We start from the raw sequence: 7,978 nt of genomic DNA, 5'->3' as shown, positions 1-7,978 counted from the left end.
TGCATTGAAAGTTCTACAACAGTTCTGGCAGCTAGGCTTGAATGTTCTGCAAACTCAGCCGCTGCTTGAGCAGCAGAGATAGCATCTTAAATTTCATGTTCCAATTCTACTTGCCAACAGAAAAATTACCATTACCATATCCAGGAAATGATTGGCCATGTTCCAACCTTTAATCCTTGAAACCTAAATGGCATGAACCACCATCATCAACACAATATTGCCTTGAAAGTTCTACAACTGCTCTGGAAGGTAGGCTTGCATGTTCTCTAAACTCAGCCGCTGCTGCTTGATCAGCGGAGGTAGCATCCTTAAATTTCATGTTCCAATATTGCCTGCCAACAGAAAAATTAACATTACCATCTCCAGTAATGCTTGCCCATGTTCCAACCTTTAATCCTTGAAAACTAAGTGGCATGAATCACCATCATCAACACAATATTACATTGAAAGTTCTACAACAGTTCTGGCAGCTAGGCTTGAATGTTCTGCACACTCAGCCGCTGCTTGAGCAGCAGAGGTAGCATCCTTAAATTTCATGTTCCAATTCTGCTTGCCAACAGAAAAATTAACATTACCATCTCCAGTAAATGCTTGCCCATGTTCCAACCTTTAATCCTTGAAAACTAAGTGGCATGAATCACCATCATCAACACAATATTGCATTGAAAGTTCTACAACAGTTCTGGCAGCTAGGCTTGAATGTTCTGCAAACTCAGCCGCTGCTTGAGCGGCAGAGATAGCATCTTAAATTTCATGTTCCAATTCTACTTGCCAACAGAAAAATTACCATTACCATATCCAGGAAATGATTGACCATGTTCCAATCTTTAATCCTTGAAACCTAAGTGGCATGAACCACCATCATCAACACAATATTGCCTTGAAAGTTCTACAACTGCTCTGGAAGGTAGGCTTGCATGTTCTCTAAACTCAGCCGCCGCTGCTTGATCAGCGGAGGTAGCATCCTTAAATTTCATGTTCCAATATTGCCTGCCAACAGAAAAATTAACATTACCATCTCCAGTAAATGCTTGCCCATGTTCCAACCTTTAATCCTTGAAAACTAAGTGGCATGAATCACCATCATCAACACAATATTACATTGAAAGTTCTACAACAGTTCTGGTAGCTAGGCTTGAATGTTCTGCAAACTCAGCCGCTGCTTGAGCAGTAGAGATAGCATCTTAAATTTCATGTTCCAATTCTACTTGCCAACAGAAAAATTACCATTACCATATCCAGGAAATGATTGGCCATGTTCCAACCTTTAATCCTTGAAAACTAAGTGGCATGAATCACCATCATCAACACAATATTGCATTGAAAGTTCTACAACAGTTCTGGCAGCTAGGCTTGAATGTTCTGCAAACTCAGCCGCTGCTTGAGCAGCAGAGATAGCATCTTAAATTTCATGTTCCAATTCTACTTGCCAACAGAAAAATTACCATTACCATATCCAGGAAATGATTGGCCATGTTCCAACCTTTAATCCTTGAAACCTAAATGGCATGAACCACCATCATCAACACAATATTGCCTTGAAAGTTCTACAACTGCTCTGGAAGGTAGGCTTGCATGTTCTCTAAACTCAGCCGCTGCTGCTTGATCAGCGGAGGTAGCATCCTTAAATTTCATGTTCCAATATTGCCTGCCAACAGAAAAATTAACATTACCATCTCCAGTAATGCTTGCCCATGTTCCAACCTTTAATCCTTGAAAACTAAGTGGCATGAATCACCATCATCAACACAATATTACATTGAAAGTTCTACAACAGTTCTGGCAGCTAGGCTTGAATGTTCTGCACACTCAGCCGCTGCTTGAGCAGCAGAGGTAGCATCCTTAAATTTCATGTTCCAATTCTGCTTGCCAACAGAAAAATTAACATTACCATCTCCAGTAAATGCTTGCCCATGTTCCAACCTTTAATCCTTGAAAACTAAGTGGCATGAATCACCATCATCAACACAATATTGCATTGAAAGTTCTACAACAGCTCTGGCAACTAGGCTTGAATGTTCTGCAAACTCAGCCGCTGCTTGATCAGCGGAGGTAGCATCCTTAAATTTCATGTTCCAATATTGCCTGCCAATAGAAAAATTAACATTACCATCTCCAATAAATGCTTGCCCATGTTCCAACCTTTAATCCTTGAAAACTAAGTGGCATGAATCACCATCATCAACACAATATTGCATTGAAAGTTCTACAACAGCTCTGGCAACTAGGCTTGAATGTTCTGCAAACTCAGCCGCTGCTTGAGCAGCAGAGATAGCATCTTAAATTTCATGTTCCAATTCTACTTGCCAACAGAAAAATTACCATTACCATATCCAGGAAATGATTGGCCAAGTTCCAACCTTTAATCCTTGAAACCTAAGTGGCATGAACCACCATCATCAACACAATATTGCCTTGAAAGTTCTACAACTGCTCTGGAAGGTAGGCTTGCATGTTCTCTAAACTCAGCCGCCGCTGCTTGATCAGCGGAGGTAGCATCCTTAAATTTCATGTTCCAATATTGCCTGCCAACAGAAAAATTACCATTACCTTCTCAAGGAAATGATTGCCCATGTTCCAACCTATCATCCTTGAAACCTAAGTGGCATGAACCACCATCATCAACACAATATTGCCTTGAAAGTTCTACAACAGCTCTAGCAGCTAGGCTTGCATGTTCTGCAAACTCAGCCGTTGCTTGAGCAGCAGAGGTAGCATCCTTTACTTTCATGTTCCAATTCTGCCTGCCAACAGAAAAATTACCATTACCATCTCAAGGAAATGATTGCCCATGTTCCAACCTTTCATCCTTGAAACCTAAGTGGCATGAACCACCATCATCAACACAATATTGCATTGAAAGTTCTACAACAGCTCTGGCAGCTAGGCTTATATGTTCTGCAAACTCAGCCGCTGCTTGAGCAGCAGAGGTAGCATCCTTAAATTTCATGTTCCAATTCTGCTTGCCAACAGAAAAATTAACATTACCATCTCCAGTAAATGCTTTCCCATGTTCCAACCTTTAATCCTTGAAAACTAAGTGGCATGAATCACCATCATCAACACAATATTGCATTGAAAGTTCTACAACAGCTCTGGCAACTAGGCTTGAATGTTCTGCAAACTCAGCCGCTGCTTGAGCAGCAGAGATAGCATCTTAAATTTCATGTTCCAATTCTACTTGCCAACAGAAAAATTACCATTACCATATTCAGGAAATGATTGGCCACGTTCCAACCTTTAATCCTTGAAACCTAAGTGGAATGAACCACCATCATCAACACAGTATTGCCTTGAAAGTTCTACAACTGCTCTGGAAGGTAGGCTTGCATGTTCTCTAAACTCAGCCGCCGCTGCTTGATCAGCGGAGGTAGCATCCTTAAATTTCATGTTCCAATATTGCCTGCCAACAGAAAAATTAACATTACCATCTCCAGTAAATGCTTGCCCATGTTCCAACCTTTAATCCTTGAAAACTAAGTGGCATGAATCACCATCATCAACACAATATTGCATTGAAAGTTCTACAATAGTTCTGGCAGCTAGGCTTGAATGTTCTGCAAACTCAGCCGCTGCTTGAGCAGCAGAGATAGCATCTTAAATTTCATGTTCCAATTCTACTTGCCAACAGAAAAATTACCATTACCATATCCAGGAAATGATTGGCCATGTTCCAACCTTTAATCCTTGAAAACTAAGTGGCATGAATCACCATCATCAACACAATATTGCATTGAAAGTTCTACAACTGTTCTGGCAGCTAGGCTTGAATGTTCTGCAAACTCAGCCGCTGCTTGAGCGGCAGAGATAGCATCTTAAATTTCATGTTCCAATTCTACTTGCCAACAGAAAAATTACCATTACCATATCCAGGAAATGATTGACCATGTTCCAACCTTTAATCCTTGAAACCTAAGTGGCATGAACCACCATCATCAACACAATATTGCCTTGAAAGTTCTACAACTGCTCTGGAAGGTAGGCTTGCATGTTCTCTAAACTCAGCCGCCGCTGCTTGATCAGCGGAGGTAGCATCCTTAAATTTCATGTTCCAATATTGCCTGCCAACAGAAAAATTAACATTACCATCTCCAGTAAATGCTTGCCCATGTTCCAACCTTTAATCCTTGAAAACTAAGTGGCATGAATCACCATCATCAACACAATATTACATTGAAAGTTCTACAACAGTTCTGGCAGCTAGGCTTGAATGTTCTGCACACTCAGCCGCTGCTTGAGCAGCAGAGGTAGCATCCTTAAATTTCATGTTCCAATTCTGCTTGCCAACAGAAAAATTAACATTACCATCTCCAGTAAATGCTTGCCCATGTTCCAACCTTCAATCCTTGAAAACTAAGTGGCATGAACCACCATCATCAACACAATATTGCCTTGAAAGTTCTACAACTGCTCTGGAAGGTAGGCTTGCATGTTCTCTAAACTCAGCCGCCGCTGCTTGATCAGCGGAGGTAGCATCCTTAAATTTCATGTTCCAATATTGCCTGCCAACAGAAAAATTAACATTACCATCTCCAGTAAATGCTTGCCCATGTTCCAACCTTTAATCCTTGAAAACTAAGTGGCATGAATCACCATCATCAACACAATATTACATTGAAAGTTCTACAACAGTTCTGGCAGCTAGGCTTGAATGTTCTGCACACTCAGCCGCTGCTTGAGCAGCAGAGGTAGCATCCTTAAATTTCATGTTCCAATTCTGCTTGCCAACAGAAAAATTAACATTACCATCTCCAGTAAATGCTTGCCCATGTTCCAACCTTTAATCCTTGAAAACTAAGTGGCATGAATCACCATCATCAACACAATATTGCATTGAAAGTTCTACAACAGTTCTGGCAGCTAGGCTTGAATGTTCTGCAAACTCAGCCGCTGCTTGAGCAGCAGAGATAGCATCTTAAATTTCATGTTCCAATTCTACTTGCCAACAGAAAAATTACCATTACCATATCCAGGAAATGATTGGCCATGTTCCAACCTTTAATCCTTGAAACCTAAGTGGCATGAACCACCATCATCAACACAATATTGCCTTGAAAGTTCTACAACTGCTCTGGAAGGTAGGCTTGCATGTTCTCTAAACTCAGCCGCCGCTGCTTGATCAGCGGAGGTAGCATCCTTAAATTTCATGTTCCAATATTGCCTGCCAACAGAAAAATTAACATTACCATCTCCAGTAAATGCTTGCCCATGTTCCAACCTTTAATCCTTGAAAACTAAGTGGCATGAATCACCATCATCAACACAATATTACATTGAAAGTTCTACAACAGTTCTGGCAGCTAGGCTTGAATGTTCTGCACACTCAGCCGCTGCTTGAGCAGCAGAGGTAGCATCTTAAATTTCATGTTCCAATTCTACTTGCCAACAGAAAAATTACCATTACAATCTCAAGGAAATGATTGCCCATATTCCAACATTTCATCCTTGAATACTAAGTGGCATGAACCACCATCATCAACACAATATTGCCTTGAAAGTTCTACAATAGCTCTGGCAGTTAGGCTTGCATTTTCGGCAAACTCAATCGCTACTTAAGCAGCAGAGGTAGCATCCTTAAATTTCATGTTCTAATTCTACCTCCCAATAAAACAATTACCATTACCATCTCCAGGAAATGATTGCCCATGTTCCAACCTTTCATCCCTGAAACCTAAGTGGCATGAACCACCATCATCAACACAATATTGCCTTGAAAGTTCTCCAACAGCTCTGGCAGCTAGGCGTGCATGTTCTCTAAACTCAGCCGCTACTTGAGCAGCAGAGGTAGCATCCTTAAATTTCATTTTCCAATACTGCCTGTCAACAGAAAAATTACCATTACCATCTCAAGGAAATGATTGCCCATGTTCCAACCTTTCATCCTTGAATCCTAAGTGGCACGAACCACCATCATCAACACAATATTGCATTGAAAGTTCTACAACAGCTCTGGCAGCTAGGCTTATATGTTCTGCAAACTCAGTCGCTGCTTGAGCAGCAGAGGTAGCATCCTTAAATTTCATGTTCCAATTCTGCTTGCCAACAGAAAAATTAACATTACCATCTCCAGTAAATGCTTGCCCATGTTCCAACCTTTAATCCTTGAAAACAAAGTGGCATGAATCACCATCATCAACACAATATTGCATTGAAAGTTCTACAACAGTTCTGGCAGCTAGGCTTGAATGTTCTGCAAACTCAGCCGATGCTTGAGCAGCAGAGATAGCATCTTAAATTTCATGTTCCAATTCTACTTGCCAACAGAAAAATTACCATTACCATATCCAGGAAATGATTGGCCATGTTCCAACCTTTAATCCTTGAAACCTAAGTGGCATGAACCACCATCATCAACACAATATTGCCTTGAAAGTTCTACAACTGCTCTGGAAGGTAGGCTTGCATGTTCTCTAAACTCAGCCGCCGCTGCTTGATCAGCGGAGGTAGCATCCTTAAATTTCATGTTCCAATATTGCCTGCCAACAGAAAAATTACCATTACCTTCTCAAGGAAATGATTGCCCATGTTCCAACCTATCGTCCTTGAAACCTAAGTGGCATGAACCACCATCATCAACACAATATTGCCTTGAAAGTTCTACAACAGCTCTAGCAGCTAGGCTTGCATGTTCTGCAAACTCAGCCGTTGCTTGAGCAGCAGAGGTAGCATCCTTTACTTTCATGTTCCAATTCTGCCTGCCAACAGAAAAATTACCATTACCATCTCAAGGAAATGATTGCCCATGTTCCAACCTTTCATCCTTGAAACCTAAGTGGCATGAACCACCATCATCAACACAATATTGCCTTGAAAGTTCTACAACAGCTCTGGCAGCTAGGCTTATATGTTCTGCAAACTCAGCCGCTGCTTTAGCAGCAGAGGTAACATCCTTAAATTTCATGTTCCAATTCTGCTTGCCAATAGAAAAATTAACATTACCACCTCCAGTAAATGCTTGCCCATGTTCCAACCTTTAATCCTTGAAAACTAAGTGGCATAAATCACCATCATCAACACAATATTGCATTGAAAGTTCTACAACAGTTCTGGCAGCTAGGCTTGAATATTCTGCAAACTCAGCCGCTGCTTGAGCATCAGAGGTAGCATCTTAAATTTCATGTTCCAATTCTACTTGCCAACAGAAAAATTACCATTACCATCTCAAGGAAATGATTGCCCATATTCCAACATTTCATCCTTGAATACTAAGTGGCATGAACCACCTTCATCAACACAATATTGCCTTGAAAGTTCTACAACAGCTCTGGCAGTTAGGCTTGCATTTTCGGCAAACTCAATCGCTACTTAAGCAGCAGAGGTAGCATCCTTAAATTTCATGTTCTAATTCTACCTCCCAATAAAACAATTACCATTACCATCTCCAGGAAATGATTGCCCATGTTCCAACCTTTCATCCCTGAAACCTAAGTGGCATGAACCACCATCATCAACACAATATTGCCTTGAAAGTTCTCCAACAGCTCTGGCAGCTAGGCGTGCATGTTCTCTAAACTCAGCCGCTACTTGAGCAGCAGAGGTAGCATCCTTAAATTTCATTTTCCAATACTGCCTGTCAACAGAAAAATTACCATTACCATCTCAAGGAAATGATTGCCCATGTTCCAACCTTTCATCCTTGAATCCTAAGTGGCATGAACCACCATCATCAACACAATATTGCATTGAAAGTTCTACAACAGCTCTGGCAGCTAGGCTTATATGTTCTGCAAACTCAGTCGCTGCTTGAGCAGCAGAGGTAGCATCCTTAAATTTCATGTTCTAATTCTGCTTGCCAATAGAAAAATTAACATTACCATCTCCAGTAAATGCTTGCCCATGTTCCAACCTTTAATCCTTGAAAACTAAGTGTCATGAATCACCATCATCAACACAATATTGCATTGAAAGTTCTACAACAGTTCTGGTAGCTAGGCTTGAATGTTCTGCAAACTCAGCCGCTGCTTGAGCAGCAGAGGTA

Source organism: Nicotiana tomentosiformis, unplaced genomic scaffold (assembly GCF_000390325.3).
Source record: "Nicotiana tomentosiformis unplaced genomic scaffold, ASM39032v3 Un00070, whole genome shotgun sequence".
Lineage (NCBI taxonomy): Eukaryota > Viridiplantae > Streptophyta > Magnoliopsida > Solanales > Solanaceae > Nicotiana > Nicotiana tomentosiformis.
Note: the sequence above shows the minus strand (reverse complement) of the source record.